Source organism: Terrapene carolina, unplaced genomic scaffold (assembly GCF_002925995.2).
Source record: "Terrapene carolina triunguis isolate 2854851 unplaced genomic scaffold, T_m_triunguis-2.0 Scaffold120, whole genome shotgun sequence".
Lineage (NCBI taxonomy): Eukaryota > Metazoa > Chordata > Testudines > Emydidae > Terrapene > Terrapene triunguis.
In genome coordinates, this window is record NW_020664471.1 from 698,667 (window position 1) to 705,327 (window position 6,661).

The window sequence follows — 6,661 nt, forward strand, 5'->3', positions numbered from 1 at the left end:
CTGCGAGTCCCGGGCTGATGTCATGCTATTAATAGCCTCGCCGAGAGAGCGAAGGAAGGGGGAGCGCAGCTAGCGCTGGGCGGTGATGCAAGGTTCCCCCCATCCCGACCAGGAGGAGGAGCAAGGGAGCTGGCTCGCATGCACACCCGCTCCATAACAGGACTGCAGCCGCCTGGGCTAGCCGCCAGATGTTAACTCCTGCAGCTGCGTGTCATCCTCATGAGCCAATGGTGCCCAAGCCAGCTGCATGACTCCAGATCGCTGGCATCCTGCTGCAACGGGGATGGGCAATAACTGATCGGGGGGCGGCGGTGGAATTAGGGGGCAGAACTGGTTCGCTGAAGGGACCTTTTAGGAAAGGCTTTGTCATTTTCTGTAGCCATTTAAACGGTTTGAAACCCACCCCCCCATTAGATCAGCGTTTGTGTAGGGGGCGAATGTGTAATTGTGCATCAGGCATCTGTGCCCGTGTGACGACCCTAGCACCGTGTGTGTGATATTGTGTGTCTGTTTGTATACGGGTGTGTACGCGCGTCAGCCTTCCCGGGCAGCCCCTGTGCAAGGGGAGCAGCGTGCGGCTCGCGCGTTGACACAAAAATACTATAATCCGCACCGATCTGGGTCTCCAGCGCCTGCTCTGAAGAGTTCGTCTCCACTGGAGATTTAGCGAACGGGATGAGAGGCGGGGACGGGTCCGTAGCGTGTGGGAAAGGGGCATTTCTAACAGAGAATCGAATTCACTTTGGAAAGTAGCCTCCCCTCAGAAAACTGTCCGATCCACGGGTGAAGATTGAGAAGATTTCTAGAGAAAAATCACTTCCCCATTCCCTTTCCCCCATGCGGCGCAGATGTGCTTCCTGAGATGTTTTCGGCGTGATCTGCTGTTTGTAATTCCGTACCTTTACAGGCTTTTACTAGGAAACGGGTGCGTGGGCGAGTGGGGCTTTTTAGTAATAAAAGCAAAGCCCGTTTTACGATAATTTTTGAAGGATTATGTAGTTTTCAAAAGAACTGAAAATGTGATCCTGTGTCACTGAGATGTAGTTCCCCCAATTTCAGATGCCACCTAAACGTTCAGTGTACAAATTGAGTGGGCTGACTTTAATTTTTACCCGTAAAGATTAAAGACCCCTTTGCTGACACATCAGGGAGCTAAAAAATATCTTTCCTTAAACAAAGCAACTAACAATATCCTTCTGCCTTCGGGGAGGAGGAGGACTTAAGGGGAGGAGAACGTTTTCCTTTTTTCATTTCACATCATCCTAATGTCTTAAACAACAAGAATTAATTTCTAACAGCCACAACACAAAAGCTGGGAAACAGATTGTTTAATGTGCTTCAGTATTCATAAATACACACACACATATATACACAACATAATATAATACTTACATAATACATACAAAAAACAGCATGAACACAACTTTCACTTGCAAACTCAGGCACTCAAGCCATGTTAACTCAGCCACTTTGTGTATTGAGTGTGTACATGCATATTACGATATACATCAATAAATACATACAATGCATTAACAAGCAAGAGCACTACTTTAAGGTCTGCATTTAATAAGGGACCATATATGTGCATTGGGGGCAATCTAATCCTGATAATAGCCTTAAATCTTGAAATGTCATGACTTTTGCACGCTTGATCTCACAAACTTAACACTTCATTAACAATGGCATTTTGCATTTAATTTCCTACTTTTTTTAAGGAGAAAGGGTTGGGAACAGAGAAAGAAAATCTGGCTTGCACAGTTTAGAAGATCATCTTTGCAGTGTGTAGGTACAGTTTGTTCCTTGCTCTACACTTATGTGGTGTGTTCAGTTTATAGATTCTAATGGCAAGGTCTTTATTCCACACCTGTTCAGTTTTAGACCCCTTGCAAGATCTAAAACATTGATTGCTGCACACTGCCTAGCTATGCACTCATATAGTGGTCATATCTCTTTAAGTACACACCTACAGACACTGGAACAAAATCTCATCCAGCTCACACCCTTCTAAGGATTTTATCTTTGTAAACCCAAAACAATTATCTCAACACCAAGCAAAAAACATTATTCTTTAGTGGGAACTTGTCTATGACAAGTTTCAAACTTCAAACTTCAGCTCTGTTTTCTGGGGTAGCCCTGTAGTTAAATTGTTTATACAGCAGAGGGGTATTTTCTTCACTCATTCCACATCCAAAAACAGCTGGAAGGAGTTTGCTCAGACTTACAAAGAAGGCAGAGGCAAACATGGAGAATTTCATCCCAAAATGTAAATGTTGTGGAAAGTTCTGAGCACGTGGAAACAGGGAGTTATTATGGAAGCTGTTTTGCAACATTAAGTGAGTGGTGATGACCAGGTGCCTGCTGTAATACAGACAGAGAGCTTTAGCAACTATCCAGGGTTATTTAACTACTTTTATTATCCATGCACATTTATTTGGAGGGAGCATTTTTAATTAAATAGAGCAAAGTCACACAAATAAGCAGGGGCAATTAGAAAGGTTAAATACATTACTTCATCTTTCAGAGTGGTTAGAAACACCTCACAAAGATAAATATAGTCAACCTGTTTTAAGTGTCACTAAAAATTATTTCATGATCACAGTGTTTCACAGATATAATATAGTACGAAGCAGACAGATGCTTATGCTTCATGTATCTTCATTACTTCTAGTATCATCATTGACAAGGAAATATGTTTAATATGAAAAATGCTGTTGACAGTAGGTGTTATTTACCAAATCCTTGATATGAGAGAGCACCTCCCCTTAGAATAAACATAGCGGTAGCAACTGTGCATGTTTTAAAATTAGTTCACTGTAAAATTTCATGGCATGGCATTCCTCAGTAAGAAAGAATTGAACTATAATAAAAATGAAAACAGAATTTTACGCTTTGTTTCATTAACATATAGGGCCCCATCCTGCTCCCATTTCAATCAATGTCAAACTCCCATTGACCTCAGCAAGGGACGTAGGATTGGGGCTAGATTCAACTTAATACAAACTAATATAGCTATCAAGAATGTCAGGAAGTAAAAGCAAACAATAGATACACAAGATGCTTAAACACTTTTGGTAGTTTTACTTTTCAACTTTTCACACACAAAAAAAATTCTACCTTCCTCTAGCTAAATATTCCCTGATCCTTTTAGATTTCCTCTCTCTAGTGTTACCAGAAACCGCAGGAGGTAGTCTGACTGAAACAGTAATAGTTTCAGTGAGATGAAGTTTGTTTTAATTATTGCTGTTATGTCTTGATCTACGTACAGTATATGATCATCTGAGTACCTACAGTATTACTCACTGGGTATTTCTACAAAGAGCAATCATACTAAATAATAACCTGCTGCTCTGTTATTGTAGACTCTCAGAAAATCTCCAACCTGAATTGGCACAGAGAAAAGGATTCTTTTATTCACCATCTTCTGGGCCAAATCCTGCCTCTCCCACCCCCACACCTCTTCATTTCCAGTGGGTATGTCAGTAAAATAAAAATATGGCCTCCAGTAATATAACTAAGCAATAAGGCTCAAATCCCTGCAGCAAAAGCTTTCTGTATTCCCCCTTCCATTATATGCATGGAGCTGTGGGATATCTGCCAGGGGAAAGCTATATAATATAGGGGCCCAATTCTCATCTCTCACTTGTTTTCTAGTGGTGTAACTCCATTAAGCAGTGAAGTTACCTATGATTTCCTCTGGTAAATATCACAGGCCTCATGAAATATAAATATATCAAATTTACTTTCCTAAGTATCTGTCCTGCTTAGTGACTTCTTAGGTGAAATTTGGTTTCCTGAGTCCTTTGTGGTTTTACTGCTGTTAAGTTTTGATATTACTATAAACATAACAGGCCTAATTTTCCTCTCAGTTGCACATGCAACTGAGGAATAACTCTGTTGAACTCAGCAGGGTTACTTACAGCAATGTAAAACCATTACAGAACTGGGCTCTTTGACTGTGCCAGCAGAGCTATTCTAGAGTTCCAGGCCAAGCAGTCACTTTGCTATGATTTTTCCTATACAGTATATTTCTGTTCCAAAGCTGAATTGCAAGATTCCTATATTTGCTCTTGCATTTGTATTGGCATCAAATTCCCACCTCAGATGCTTATGCATGTTTTGTCAGCAGCATGTGTTGTAAGCAGCATAAACCTGGGTCCATTATCTCTGCATCACAGATCTCTGCATCACAGATCTTGGCCGAAAGTAGTAACTCCTAGTAGTAGCAGTAGCAGCCATTAAGAAGGGTATATCTACAGTGCACACTAAGCCCTGGCTCTGATTCAGGTTTGAGCCTAAGCCCCCTTTCCATCCATGCACATCAGTCTGACTTGGGTCAGCAAGCACTCAGGTCCCAAGCACTAGGACCCTGCTAAGAGGATGGGTCAGAGCCCGAGTCCTGCTGTGATTCTGGTCCAAGCCATGTCTCAGGCTGCAGACCTGAATCAGAAGATGTATGTGGTGCAGTATGAACATGTTAGCATTTCTGTGAGACCCGGGTCCAGTAAGTGTAAGCCCAGGTTTATATGCAGTGTGGATGCTCAAGTACAGGCTTGGAGACACAAACCTGGGTCCCACAGACCCAGGTTTAAAATGCAGTATAGACATCCCTTAAAGGGGCATGCAACACAAACACTGCCAATGTGTTACATACAGTCCTACTGAAGTCAATGAGATTTGTGTATGTGCACCTCAGGGGGGAATTTAGCATGTAATAAGTAAGGGATTATTACCACTTGTATTATTAGCAGTAAAATATTTAAAAACAAGATTAGTTCACATCAGTTTTGTGAGCATCTTTTCTTGCTTTCCTCCTTGTCCCTCTGTTTATGTTTCTTTATTCACTGTCTCTACTTCCATCTCTATTTTTTATTCTCTCCAACTTCATTTTCCTCCTTCCTGTCTTATTTTATCTCCTTTTCATATATTCTCTCCTTTCCTGGTCTCTGTTTTGCTTTATGTTTGAGCAATAGCACTCCTCCCTATTTCCTGATTACAGAAACTTCTCCTTTTCTTTTCGTCTCTTATCTCTTCTCTATTTCCCCTCCTTTCACTTCTCCCTTTTCTCCCACTTGTGTCCCTAACCTCTTTGTCATTCCTCTTTTTTCTTCTTTCTGTTCCCTTTTTCCTGTTATTTTCTCCCTTGGTCCTTTTAGTCCTGCCTCTCAAGCTTCCAAGCTCCCTGAGTTTTGACAAATAATTTTACCCCGTGTTCCTCAGTTTGCCCATCTGTGAGATGGAGATAATAATACTGTGCTTACCTACTTCACAGGGATGCAAGGAGACTTAATTACTAATAGACCAAACAAAAATTGTGGGCCAAAATTCTCATTGACTTCAGTAGGAGTTTTACTCAATTTAAAGACACCAGGTTTTGGCCCATTATTTTTATATGCATGAGTGCTTTTAGGTGTTTGGAAAAAAACAGTGCAGATGGCCATGCTCTTTGGCTGAATGAGCCAATTCACTGTTTCCTTCCTCTGAAACCTTCCTGAGGTTTTTATCATATGGACTTTGCACTCTTGCATAGTAGCTGGATTATCACAATGGACTATGAATACTCCTTTGGAGCTGATATGGTCTATCTAGTCAGTAATCAGCAAAGAAAATTTCATGTGATGGTCTCCTCGGGAGTTACTAGGGTCCAGCATGGAAAAGACCCACTTCTCAAAAAGTGACCAAATAAACTATACTAGCTCCAAAAGAATCACTGTGTCCACTGAATATGCAAAATACGAGGTCAGATACACCAATGCTTATGCAGGCTAGTATAGATTATACCTCCTAGACCTGCTGCCATTGGATCAAGTCCTCAGTTACAACCCTGCAGCATTGTTCCCCTCAAGGGAGAGAAGGCTATCGTCACTCTTTGTGGTCACAACTCCTCACCCCCAGCAGATTTTCCATTATGGGGTCCCACATAATAGTTTAAATTGGTGGAAGCAATCATAAACACCGACTGAGTTTGGCCCAGGGATTATGTGTGTACAAAAATATCAGTAAAACCTGATTTAATCAACTACCTAAATGTCTGGTTCAACTGTCATTGAAGTAAATGGAAAGATTCCCATTGACTTCAGTGGAAGCTGGATCCAGTAGAGATGGTTCTTAACTACATACAAAAGTGTCCTAGGGACTTTACTGTAAAGGAGTATTTTAAGATGGGAATTGCTTGTTGGAGATCTAGGTTTCACTGTAGTGATCTGATATAATAAGTGATCCAACACATTTGTAATCTACCAGATAAAATACACCCAATCACACACACACATGCACTCTCTCTCACACACACAAAGATTTTGTGTATTTTTACCTGGTAGATTACAAATGCTTTGGACTCATTATGGTATCAGTCACACGTGATGGAGTATATTCCTACCTGTCTGTAAATGTGTACTTTATAATCTGCTGTAGTCATTACAAATATATATTTTAAGCATTAAAAAAAAGTTAATTTCTAGACAGATATTCATCTTAAATAACAGTAATCTCCAACACAGATTTACAATCTCCAGCAATTTCAAAGTCAAGGCTGACATTTCATCTTTCAGTCAGATGATCATAGTGACCCTTCCCCCACAGTAGGTGAGAGTTTCTGTAACAGGGACAAGTAGGTGAGTCTTAACTTTCAGTTTCTTGACAGTGCTGACTTGTTTTGTGGCTT